This window comes from Anomaloglossus baeobatrachus, chromosome 2 (genome assembly GCF_048569485.1).
Source record: "Anomaloglossus baeobatrachus isolate aAnoBae1 chromosome 2, aAnoBae1.hap1, whole genome shotgun sequence".
NCBI classification, from domain to species: Eukaryota; Metazoa; Chordata; class Amphibia; order Anura; family Aromobatidae; genus Anomaloglossus; species Anomaloglossus baeobatrachus.
The window spans coordinates 649,027,115-649,040,691 of record NC_134354.1 but is presented as its reverse complement, the minus strand read 5'-3'; positions in this window follow the sequence as shown (position 1 = coordinate 649,040,691).

Genomic DNA, 13,577 nt, shown 5'->3' with positions numbered 1-13,577 from the left:
TGTTGATGATTATGGCTTACAGCCAATGAAAACGCAAAAGTCATTATCTCAGAAAATTAGAATATTATATAAGACCAACTGAAAAATGATTTTAAACTCAGAAGTGTTGGCGCCTACTGAAAAGTCTGTACAGTAAATGCACTCAATACTCCTTTTGCATGAATTTCTGCATCAATGCGGCATGGCGTGGAAGCAATCAGCCTGAGGCACTGCTGATTTTGTTATGGAAGCCCAGGTTGCTTTGATAGCAGCCTTCAGCTCGTCTGCATTGTTGTGTCTGGTGTCTCTCATCATCCTCTTGACAATACACCATAGATTCTCTATGGGGTTTAGGTCAGGCAAGTTTGCTGGCCAATCAAGCACAGTGATCCTGTGGTTATTAAACCAGGTATTGGTATTTTTGGCAGTGTGGAAAGGTGCCAAGCCCTGCTGGAAAATGAAATTTTCATCTCCAAAAATCTTGTTGGTAGAGGGAAGCATGAAGTGCTCTAAAATGTCCTGGTAGATTGCTCTGCTGACTTTGGTGTTGATAAAACACAGTGGATTTACACCAGCAGATGACATGACTCCCCAAACCATCACTGATTGTGAAAACTTCACACTAGACTTCAAGCAGCTTGGATTTTGGCCTCTCCACTCTTCCTCAAGACTCTGGGACCTTGATTTCCAAATGAAATGCAAAATTTACTTTCATCGGAAAACAACACCTTGGACCACTGAGCAATTATTCTTCTCCTTGGCCCAGGTAAGACACTTCTGGCATTGTCTATTGGTCATGAGTGGCTTGACACAAGGAATGCAACACTTGTACCTCATGCCCTGGATATGTCTGTGTGTGGTGACTCTTAAAGCACTGACTCCAGCAGAAGTCCACTCCTTGTTAATCTCCCCCAAATTTTTGAATGACCTTTTCTTAACAAACCTATCAAGGCTGTGGTTATCCCAGTTGTGCACCTTTTCTTCTACACTTTTTCCTTCCACTCAACTTCCCATTAATATGCTTGGATACAGCACTCTGAGAACAACTAGATTCTTTAGCAGTGACCTTTTGTGGCTTACCCGCCTTGTGGATTATGTCAATGACTGCCTTCTGGACATCTGTCAAGTCAGCAGCCTTCCCCATGATTGTGTAGCCTAGTGAACCAGACTAAGGGACCATTTCAAACGCTTAGGAAATCTTTGCAGGTGTTTTATGGTAATTATTCTAATTTTCTGACATAATGACTTTTGGGTTTTCATTGGCTGTAAGCCATAATCATCACCATTAACAGAAATAAACACTTGAAATCACTCTGTTTGTAATGACTCTATAGAATATATCTGTTTCACTTTTTGTATTGAAAATTTTACTGAAATAAATTAACCTTTTGATGATATTCTAATTTATTGAGATGCAATTGTATATATATATATATATATATATATATATATGTGGCGCCCTGGACTACCAGGTCGTCACAGGTACTGCAACACACACCCCCACCCCGAGACAGGCACATCAGCCAGACACAAAATCCTTGTTGCATCCCTCCAGGGGCTGATGTCCACACCAGGTGAAGTGGAGCCAGGCGGTTGGCCCCACCCACTGAGGAGTTCACAGTCCTGGAGACGGGAAAAGGAAGTGAAAGTAGAGATCAGTTAGGGAAGTGAAAGAGAGAGGAGTAAAGTGGTAATGGAGGAGCAATCTGACCGTGTCCGGGTGTGTGGCCCGGGCACTAAGAGCAAGGTTGGCAGACGGTGGTGGCCGTCTGCAGGAGAGGCAGATCAACGCGGAACCGTAGGACCGGGGACGGGCGGTGGCCCGACGGTACCGAACCGGGGAGCGAAGTGAAGCCAGCACACACAGGCAGGGCCTGCGGACCTCGACCAGGCTTGGAGCCGCCGTTAGAGGTCAAATCCGTCAGTGACCGGAACCCCAGGGGTTTCCTAACAGCCAAGACCCGATTGAAGGCAACCGTCCAACCAGCAAAAGGAAATACAGCTACCGCCACAGCTAGAGTTCCAAGGGCCAGAGCCTGTGGGCAAAAGGACTCCTCCGGCACATATACACGCTGGGGAGCGGGTTACCGGTGGGAATCCATCGGGACCGAACATACACACAGGTGCAGGGAAAGGCAGCCACCACCAACCGTCAGGGAGAAGCCACAGCAGCCGGCTGCGGGACCCGTCCATCCAGCCGTTTGGTTTACCAGAGACTTTGCGTACATTTGTGGCTGAGTGAGTACTACCGTGTCGTCTGGCACCGCGCTGCGCAGTCCAAGCGACCCTGCACCTTCCCGACCCTGCCTCCCCGTCACCTCACCGGGCCCCGGGACCACCAACCCCTACCCACGGAGGGGGAAAACAACATCCCAGCTGCTCCCTGCCATCGTTCCCGGGATCCCCGTTACCAGCAGCGGTGGTGCCCAACCTCACCACAACCCATGGGTGGCGTCATGGACCAAATCCCCAAACCAAACTACCCCCTTTCACTCACGGGCGAGGAGCGCCGCTCGAGTCCCCGGATCCGGCCCACCGCTCGAGCCACCGAGCAGCCGTCGCAGCAGCGCCGGACCCGAGCGTTAGCGAGCGCAGCGCAGCGGTGCCCTCCCCGCCCGCGACATATATATATTTTAAGTGTTTATTTTCTTCAACAGTATATATACACAATTTAAATTTATTTCTTGATGAATAGGAGCCATTGACTAAGGATGAGTGGAGCCGTGGAAGTTCGGGACTTTAGTTGACTAGGGATGAGCCATTGACTAGGGAAGAGTGCTCCCCAAACCCCAAAGCAGTCAATAGAGACCGAACTTTGGTGCTGTAACATGGATGTAAAATGGTCATAGGAAGGGTTAGGGGGCTGCAAAAGGAAGCAAAAAGTAGGCAATTGTCCTCCAACACATAGATATGGAATAAATAAATAAAAAAATGAATTGGGCTCCAGCCTATTGTTGATAACCAGTGCAGGTAAAACAAACAGCTGTCTGCTTTATCTTGGCTGGTTATAAAAATAGAGGAGATCCCACTACATTTTTTTAAATTATTCATTTCAATAAATTTTAAAAAAAATAGTGTGCGGTCCCTCTATGGCTAAAATAAAACAGACAGCTGGGGGCTGCTCTTATCAGGCTGAGAAGGACCATGATTATTGTGCCCTCTCCAGCCAAAAAATAGCAGCCCACAGCTGCTCAAAAAGTGGTGCTTCTTTTAGATGTGCTAATTCTAGTGCTTTACTCGGCTCTAGAGTTGCGCGAGGTTCGAGGTTCGCCAATTTCATGTTCGAGTGATTTTGGGGGGTGTTTGAGAGGCTCGACGAACTCGAGCTTTTTGCTAAAAGCTCGACAGTTCGAGTTACGTTCGAGAACGGTTCGAGCACCAAAAAGCCAAGCTAGTTACTAGCTGGCTTTTCACTGTAATAGTGTGAGTCACTGTGAATCACGCTATTATCAAAATTCAGCGAATAGTGTGCGGGGGGGGGACGAGGTTTAGATCAGTGCTGCTGCTGAGTGCTGAGAGAATGCCGATCGCCATTTTTTTTTCTCCTCTAACCGCGCGTACAGTGGATCACAGAGACACACACTGCACAGTGGATTTTTGCCAGACAAGCAAGGGCTTGTGTCAAAGGCTGTGCAAGTCACATGTCTTTGCTCTATAAGATCCAGCCATTTTCCCCATCGCCGCCATTATCTGTCTGCTGCGTGTGGGTGACAGTCACTGCTCCCGCTTCTACTGCTGTTGTGTGCGCTATAGGGATACAGTGAAATCTACACAGCACTTTATGGATTAGGGACTACTGGTTATTTAAGCCCTTTTCAGGGCTGATTTAAAGGTGTTCATAGCAATAGCTGCTAGGCAGATCGGTGCAATTGCTGTGCTGGGCTTTGCTGTCCTGCTACCTACAGCACCCGTGCATTCTACCCACCTGGCCATTTTTTGCCACGCTATTTTATTTCCCCAAAGAGCTGACACTTTTTGTGGCATCCTAAAAGTGTCTAGAATACTAAGTTAGTGTTCCTTTACTGTACACTGACCCACAGCACCCGTGCATTCTACCCACCTGCCCATTTTTTGCCACGCTATTTTATTTCCCCAAAAAGCTGACACTTTTTGTGGCATCCTAAAAGTATCTGGAATACTAAGTTAGTGTTCCTTTGCTGTCCACTGACCCACAGCACCCGTGCATTCTACCCACCTGCCCATTTTTTGGCACGCTATTTTATTTCCCCAAAGAGCTGACACTTTTTGTGGCATCCTAAAAGTGTCTAGAATACTAAGTTAGTGTTCTTTACTCTCCACTGACCCACAGCACCCGTGCATTCTACCCACCTGCCCATTTTTTTATTTCCCCAAAGAGCTGACACTTTTTGTGGCATCGTAAAAGTGTCTGGAATACTAAGTTAGTGTTCTTTTGCTGCAAAATGACCCACAGCACCCGTGCAGTCTACCCACCTGCCCATTTTTTGCCGGGCTATTTTATTTCCCCAAAGAGCTTACACTTTTTGTGGCATCCTAAAAGTGTCTGGAATAATAAGTTAGTGTTCCTTTGCTGTCCACTGACCCACAGCACCCCTGCATTCTACCCACCTGCCCATTTTTTACCAGGTTATTTTATTTCCCCAAAGAGCTGACACTTTTTGTGGCATCCTAAAAGTGTCTGGAATAGTAAGTTAGTGTTCCTTTGCTGTCCACTGACCCACAGCACCCGTGCATTCTACCCACCTGTCCATTTTTGCCACGCTATTTTATTTCCCCAAAAAACTGACACTTTTTGTGGCATCCTAAAAGTGTGTGCAATACTAAGTTAGTGTTCCTTTGCTGTCCACTGACCCACAGCACCCATGCATTCTACCCACCTAGCCATTTTTTGCCAGGCTATTTTATTTCTCCAAAGAGCTGACACTTTTTGTGGCATCCTAAAAGTGTCTGGAATAATAAGTTAGTGTTCCTTTGCTGTCCACTGACCCACAGCACCCGTGCATTCTACCCACCTGCCCATTTTTTACCAGGTTATTTTATTTCCCCAAAGAGCTGACACTTTTTGTGGCATCCTAAAAGTGTCTGGAATAGTAAGTTAGTGTTCCTTTGCTGTCCACTGACCCACAGCACCCGTGCATTCTACCCACCTGTCCATTTTTGACACGCTATTTTATTTCCCCAAAAAACTGACACTTTTTGTGGCATCCTAAAAGTGTCTGCAATACTAAGTTAGTGTTCCTTTGCTGTCCACTGAACCACAGCACCCATGCATTCTACCCACCTAGCCATTTTTTGCCAGGCTATTTTATTTCTCCAAAGAGCTGACACTTTTTGTGGCATCCTAAAAGTGTCTGGAATAATAAGTTAGTGTTCCTTTGCTGTCCACTGACCCACAGCACCCGTGCATTCTACCCACCTGCCCATTTTTTACCAGGTTATTTTATTTCCCCAAAGAGCTGACACTTTTTGTGGCATCCTAAAAGTGTCTGGAATAGTAAGTTAGTGTTCCTTTGCTGTCCACTGACCCACAGCACCCGTGCAGTCTACCCACCTGTCCATTTTTGCCATGCTATTTTATTACCCCAGAGAGCTGACACTTTTTGTGGCATCCTAAAAGTGTCTGGAATACTAAGTTAGTGTTCCTTTAGTGTCCACTGACCCACAGCACCCATGCATTCTACCCACCTGTCCATTTTTGCCAAGCTATTTTATTTCCCCAAAGAGCTGACACTTTTTGTGGCATCCTAAAAGTGTCTGGAATACTAAGTTAGTGTTCCTTTGCTGTCCACTGACCCACAGCACCCGTGCATTCTACCCACCTGTCCATTTTTTGCCAGGCTATTTTATTTCCCCAAAGAGCTGACACTTTTTGTGGCATCCTAAAAGTGTCTGGAATACTAAGTCAGTGTTCCTTTGCTGTCCACTGACCCACAGCACCTGTGCATGCTACACACCTGTCCATTTTTGCTACGCAATTCTAATTGCAAACTGTGCTGCTACTGTTAGGGGCATACTAAAATTGACCGGGATACTCAGTGTTGGTCCTTCAGCTGTCAATAAAGCTAGACCACCTCTGCATTGTACATGTTACGAACCGGCGCTGCCATAGACGCAAGCAGCCTGGTGTGGTTCATGTTGCGCCCAGGCGCCGGCTGACGTTCTTGGCCGTGCCTCGGGTCGTCCAGTTGGCTGCTCCTTCCACCACGTCCAAGTGTGGAGAGGTGGCTAGTGCGCATGCGTGCGCCGATTTACCCCAGCCAGAGTCTAAGCCCGGTGTTTTGCCTACTGAGGATGCTCAACCTGATTGTGTCATTTCTGAGACTAAGTCCTCAGTTTAGGCTACTGAGCATGCTCCCACAATTAATCCTAACAGCCTCTTTGCACAGGTACTTGGACTTCGTGCTGTGTCTAAGTTCTGGGATGTGCCTACTGAGCATGCTCAGGCAGATAGTCTGATTTCTGAGTCTGTTGTTCAGGCTACTGAGCATGCTCAGGCACTTAGTGCATCAAAGGCTAGGTCCGGTATGGACCTCACTGAGCATGTCCGTGAGGTGGCAAGTCCTGATAGGGCAGAGGGTGTCAGGTGTCCTGATGACGTGGCCACTCCGGACTGGCTCGCAGAGGCCCGCCCCTATGATCTGGCACCGCACCATTGGTCGTCAGACGATGACTGGTGAAGTGTTTGGGGCGTGACTGCCATGAGGTCATCAATGATGTGGCGGTTCCGGATAGGCCACTGGTGACGTCGCTGATGACATGGCACTCTGCTATTGGACCTTGGTGGTTCCACCCTAGGTTTAGGGTGGACCCAGGTTATAAAAGGGGCTGGAGACAACATAGAGGTGCGCAGTCTTCATTTAGAGTTCATGGTAGCATAAGCTTTGTTGGAAGCGATAGGTAGGGCTAGGCGAACGGTGCCTGTCACGCCAAGATTCGTGGCTCGGCACATCAGGGTCAAGCGCCGTGCTTCCTTGGTGCCGTTCCAGTTACGCTATAGCAGTCTAGTGGCGTTAACTGGACTGTGGATGCTGTGTCACCTGTCCGTTTGTGCCTCCTACGCACACGGACAGCATACCTACTGGGTCTCCTGTCCAGTTGTGCCTCCTACGCACATGGACAGCATACCTGCTGCGTCACCTGTCCGGTTGTGCCTCCTACGCGCACGGACAGCATATCCCAGGACCCCTGTGAAGTTAACAGGGTGTTCCAGGATTGGGTGTGTGAACCTATAATCCTCCTTGGCTTCCCAGTCAACGCTACTGGTGTGATCCCTTGGCCTGATGTGTCCTCTACACACGTGGCCATTCGCGTAGTGACCAGAAACGCTAATCGAAGGACCGCTCAGCCTGTCGTGTCCATTACCATCTGGAGCACGGTGGGCTCCGACTGGCGATTGGGATATATACCCCCTGGTCCTAATCTGCCGGTTTTCCCATAACAGTACACACCTGTCAATTTTTAGCTACGTAATTCTAATTGCAAACTGTGCTGCCACTGTTAGGGGCATACTAAAATTGACCGGGATACTCAGTGTTGGTTCTTTAGCTGTCAAAAAAGCTAGACCACCTCTGTAATCTACACCACCTCTCCATTTTTGCTACCACATTTTAAGTGTCCAATCTTGTTGCTAACAAAATGAGTGGCAAAAGGACAGATGCTGGTGAAAAGGGGAACAGGCATGTTGGAAAAGGAAAAAAAGTTTGTGTCTGTGGGGTAGGTGGGAAAGCTACATTAACATCTGCTGAAGAAAGGCCATCTTCCAGCAAAAGTAAGATATCTTCTAGTTTCCGTGGCCAATCTGATGTGCTCCCTTTTCTACGGAACCAAACAACTCTAACAAAGGTAGATGATGCACCAAAAAAGAACATGCTTGAATGGATCGCAAGTGCTCCAACAAGTCCAACTCCAACTCCTCCACCTCAACTTCAACATCCACAACATCCAAAAAAACAACAGTCCTCTGAGTTGTCACCCCAATCACACTTGCTTTCTCCCAGCTCTCAAGTCTCCACCCGCCATGCAGAGTATGGTGTAACAGAGATGGCTGAGTCTGCACAGCTGTTCAGTCACACTATAGCCTGGGAATCAGAGGTCTGCTCCCAAGCTACAGAGAGTACACACCAGGAAATGGTCTGCAGTGATTCCCAGAAGCTTTGTGAGTCAGATTCAGGCCCTGAAGACCAAGTTTCTGAGCATAATTTAGACCCTCATTCCCAAACTGTAACACCTGTTGGTGGAGACAATGAGGAACATACTGATGATGATGAGACACAGATACCTGATTAGGATGACAACTATTCAGTCAGGGCAGGAAGAGGTTAGGTCTGAGGGCGAGGGGAGTGCAAACACAATGCTTGATGATGAAGTTATAGATCCCACTTACTGTCAACCCACAGTCAGGCACTCGAGGAGGTCTGCAGAGGCGGTGGAGGAGGATGTGACTGACGACGAAGTTACCTTGCGCCTTCCTGGACAGTCGGAATACTGGAAGCACATCAACAACTGCATCCTCAGCCACAACTCTGCCTCTGAGCACAAGTCGGTGTGGCTCTGCAGGTCGCATGGGCTCTAAGCCTTTCCTAGCCTGGTCCTTTTTTGACCTCACAAAGGATCTCCCAAATCATGTGATATGTAAGATTTGTTGCCAATCTATAAGTAGAGGCCAAAAGCTCACTAGTTTGACAACTTATTCCATGCATCGTCACATGAATAACAAGCATAAGTCCCAGTGGGAAGCTCACTGTGCTACAATACGGCCTAGCAGAGCGGGCCAACCACCGTCGGCCCCTTCAAGTGCATCCGCACGCTCTTCTTCCTCTATGACTGTGGGGACAGCTGTCACACATGCTTTTCCACGCACACCTTCCACCTCTTTAACCGCAACAGGCAGTTTGCTTGGCAGGTCGTCAGTTGTTTTGGAAGGGGAAACAAGTGCTGGTGTAGAGCTCTATCAGACATCAAGAGCACCAATTTGGATGAAGGCAACATCATGTCTCCGCCTGCACTTTCCTCACAGACCTACAGTTTTCCAGGGACACCCTACTCAACACCGTCTCCACACAGCAGCCAGATCTCGGTCTCTCAGAAGTGGACAAATAAAAGGCCATTTCCTCCGAGCCATGACAAAGCTAAGAGGTTGACTTTCACCCTCTGTAAACTCTTGGCTACCGAAATGCTGCCTTTCCGCCTGGTGGACACAGGATTTTCAAAACCTTATGTCAGTTGCAGTGCCCCAGTACCAGATGCCCAGTTGCCACTACTTCTCCAAGAAAGGTGTGCCTGCGCTACACCAGCATGTCGCACACAACATCACCGCTTCCTTGATAAACTCTGTGTGTGACCGGGTGCATTTCACGATCGATACGTGGACCAGTAAGCATGGAGAGGGTCGTTACATGTTGCTGACTAGGCACTGGGTACTTATGGGAGAAATGGAGAAGGGTCTGCTGAACAAGTCTTGCCGTCTCCACGACTTGTGCGTCAATCTTCTTTATGTAGAAGTTCCTCCACTGCTTCTGCCTCCTTAACCTCGCCTGGGTCCTCCACCTCCGCCCCAAACCTGCCTGGTCAGGCCACCCGCGTTGTAACTGTACACAAGGAATCCCGCACACCTCCTTACTATGCTGGCAGCAGAGCTCAACGGCATCAGGCGGTCTTTACATTGAAATGTCTGGGAAATAAGAGTCACACAGCTGAGGAGTTGTGGTCAGCTCTGCGGTCCGAGTTTCGTAAATGGTTGTCTCCACTCAACCTGCAGCCTGGGAAGGCCATGTGCGACAATGCTGCAAACTTGGGTGCGGCTCTTCGCCGGGGCAAGGTGACACACGTGCCTTGTATGGCTCACGTGTTGAACCTTGTTGTCCAGCAATTTTTAACCCACTATCCCGGCCTAGATGGGCTTCTGCACAGGGCACGGTCACTCTCTGCTCACTTCTGCCGTTCAAGCGGCGCAGCTGACCGACTTGCATCACTCCAGAAGTCTTTCGGCCTTCTGGTTCACCGCCTGAAATGCGATGTGGCGACACGCTGGAATTCGACTCCCCACATGTTGCACCGACTGTGGCAGCACCGCCGAGCCCTGGTGCGATACGTTATGACATATAGCCTGGGCCAACAAGATGCAGAGGTGGGGCAGATCATGCTGCTGGAGTGGTCTCAGATCAAGGACCTATGTACCCTCCATCAGAGTTTCGACATGGTGACGAATATGTTTAGCGCTGACAATGCCATTATCAGCATGACAATTCTAGTCATTTACATGCTGGAGCACACGCTAAACACTATTCGGTGTCAGGGGGTAGGACAAGAGGAAGGGGAGGAAGTACAGGAGGATTCATATGTGCAAGGGATACCAACATCTACAAGGTCCAGACGCTCAGCATCACCAAGGCGGCAGGCATAGGACGGTGGGAGAGAGGGATTAACAAGGGCACATGGTAGAAGCCAAAATGTTGAGGAAGGTGCAGGAGACCAGGAAGAAATGGAGGATGAACTCTCGATGGGCATGGAAGACTCAGCAGATGAGGGAGACCTTGGTGAAATTTCGGTTGAACGAGGTTTGGGGGAGATGTCAGAGGAAGAAAGCACGGTTCTCACCTCGCCGCCACAAACACAGCGAGGACTTGGTCCGCATGGATGCGCAAGACACATGAGCGCCTTCTTGCTGCACTACCTACAACATGACCCTTGGATTATCCAAATTAGAAGTGATGATGACTACTGGGCTGCCACACTATTAGATCCCCGCTACAAGTCTAAATTTGGCGAAATAATTCCAGCCATAGAAAGGGACGCACGTATGCAAGAGTATCAGCAGAAGCTGTTACTAAATCTTAGCTCGGCTTTTCCACCAAACACCAGTGGTGCATAGAGTGAGTCTCCCAGTTGTAATTTGGCAAGCATGGGACTGTCTCTTCATTATCAGTCAAACCGTACCAGCAACACCATATCTGGTGGTGTTAACAGCAATTTTATGGAATCGTTTCATAATTTTTTTAGAACATCCAATGCAATGCCACAAGAGACAAGAAGTCTGACACATACTCAACGGCTGGAGAGGATGATACAGGTGTATCTCCAAATGAACATCGATGCCATGACTTTGCAACTACATCCTTGCTCATTTTGGGCTTCAAATCTTGAAAAATGGCCTGATCTCGCCACTTACGCCTTGGAGATCTTTTCGTGTCCCGCAGCCAGCGTTGTCTCTGAACGTGTCTTCAGTGCTGCTGGGTGTGTGCTGACAGATAAGCCCACGCGTCTGTCCAGTGACAATGTGGACAGACTAACGTTCACCAAGATGAACAAGTCATGGATCAGCAAGGACTTTACTATCCCTGTGTCATCCTGGGGAGAGTAAAGGCTGGCGTATTTTTGACTGTGCTTGATGCAAATCTACCTGTCAAGTTTGCAACTGGGGCACAAGTGATGCCACTGAAGTGGTGTCTGTGGGGCCCAATTTTTGGAAAAAAGGGAGACTCTGCTTGGAGTCCCCTTGCTGTGTTTTTAAAAATGAGCCAAGATGAACAAGTCATGGATCAGCAAGGACCTTGCTACCTACCCCGGTGTCATCCTGGGGACAGTTAAGGCTGGCGTATTTTTGACTGTGCTTGATGCAAATCTACCTGTCAAGTTTGCAACTGGGGCACAAGTGATGCCACTGAAGTGGTGTCTGTGGGCCCAATTTTTGGAAAAAAGGGAGACTCTGCTTGGAGTCCCCTTGCTGTGTTTTACATGATTTTAGAAGGGCATGACATGCCTATATCTCTGTCTACTCCTCTTTTTCCTCGTCCAGCTGTTTTGTTTTCGCATGAGTATATGTCTTTGTCACTTTCCCATGTGTTTGTGGCGTCTTGGGAGTTGTTTGTCACCTTTTGGACACCTTTGAAGGTGTTTTCTATGTGTTTTTATGTGTTTGTGTTTGCCTCCCATTGTTTTCAATGGGGTTTGAGAGGTTCGTCGAATGGTTCGTTGAGCCGAACTCGAACGCGGCCTCTGTTCGACGAACCGAACCGAACTCAAGCCTTTAGAGGCTCGCTCATCTCTACTCGGCTCTTTTCGATTGCCCGGTACATTGGCAGTTGGTGTAATACTTTTGGAGTTGATTTGTGAATTGACAGCTGACATCAAGCCCAGGAGATAGGAATGGATAGGCATCTATCAGACACCTCCATTACTAACCCAGTAAGTATAGAGTTAAAAAAAACACACAGACACTGGGAAAAAAAAGTTTATTTGAATAAAGACTCCTCAACACACCCTCATTCACCAATATATTATTTCAAAATAAATTCTGCAAGTTCCGGCATAATTTAATGGGGAATAAAGACTCCCCCACATGCCCTCATTCACCAATTTATAACTTCAAAATAATTTCTGGAAGCTTTGTGGTAATCCAAAGTGTAATGTCCCACAATGTCTATCGATTTGTATAGAGATTTGTTCTGAGAACTTTCTCAGTATGATGCTCCATTATTCCCTCCTATTTCTGATGTCAGGAGTTCACAGTGCAGGGCTTTATACACACTTGCTCAGGTTAATACTGCTGACTGTGCTGATTATCCTTTATCGGTAGCTGCTAAGGTTAAGTAGATCCTCTAGTCTCCTGAAATTCTGAATGTAAGCAATAGTCAGCTGTTATCTATTGCTTACTAGCTCTGCTACAAAGACTTCTCTCCTAGTCCAGGTAACTGCTGCTGTAGTTTCTGCTACACATGCCTCTAGAGAGAACCTGTGAGTTGAGGACCAGGAAGCTATTCAGAGAACATTTGCTGTGGACAAGTTGTGTTTTTTTCCCTCCCTTAGTCCTCTTTGTTTTTTTTCTTTCGGTCCCCTTTATTTCCTCTTATTGCTTGGAGTACTTTGTATGATTGCTGTTTATATTACCCTTGCCTGTCGAATCAGCTGTGTGTATTCAACCTAGAGTGGAATTAGCATTTCCACTGCCCTATGCACTATACAGGGCTGAGTTCAGGGAAAGACAGGGATTGGCACCAGATCAGCTACGGCGTGAAAGAACTCGTATAGGGACGTTAAGTAGTGCAGGGATCAGTCTCAGGTAAGTTTAGGAGTGTGACCCTGCTCCCAGGGGTGGGATTCAGCCGGTTCTGTCCGGTTTGGGCAAACCGGTTGTTAAAATAGCAGCCTGTTCCCCAAACCGGCAAGAAACAGCTCTGGCGATCCGGTTCCCTGTATTCAATTGTGCTAGTGTCTTTAAGACACTAGTACAAATTAATCCCCGTACCTCCATGCCGCACTTCTGGGTTTAGTGGAGCCTGTCTGCTCCCTGACCCGGTGTGCAGCAACGCGCTGACGCTGCAGAGGTCACGGTAGTGTGAGGAGGTAGCTCCTCCTACTGCCGTCTGTCAGCATCAGTGTGCAGAGAGCCGCGGGGGAGAATGGAAGACAGAGGAGAGACTTGGAGCAGGTAAGCGCTCAGTGAGCCGAAGATGCAGGGAGAGGGGCCACATAAGGTAACAGCTATATAAGGAGAGGGGCCGCAAAAAATGGGAGCTATATGGGGAGAGGGGCCTCAAAAGATGGCAGCTATATGGCAGCTATATGGAGAAAGGGGCCGCATAAGATGGCAGCTATATGGGGAGAGGGGCCGCACAAGATGG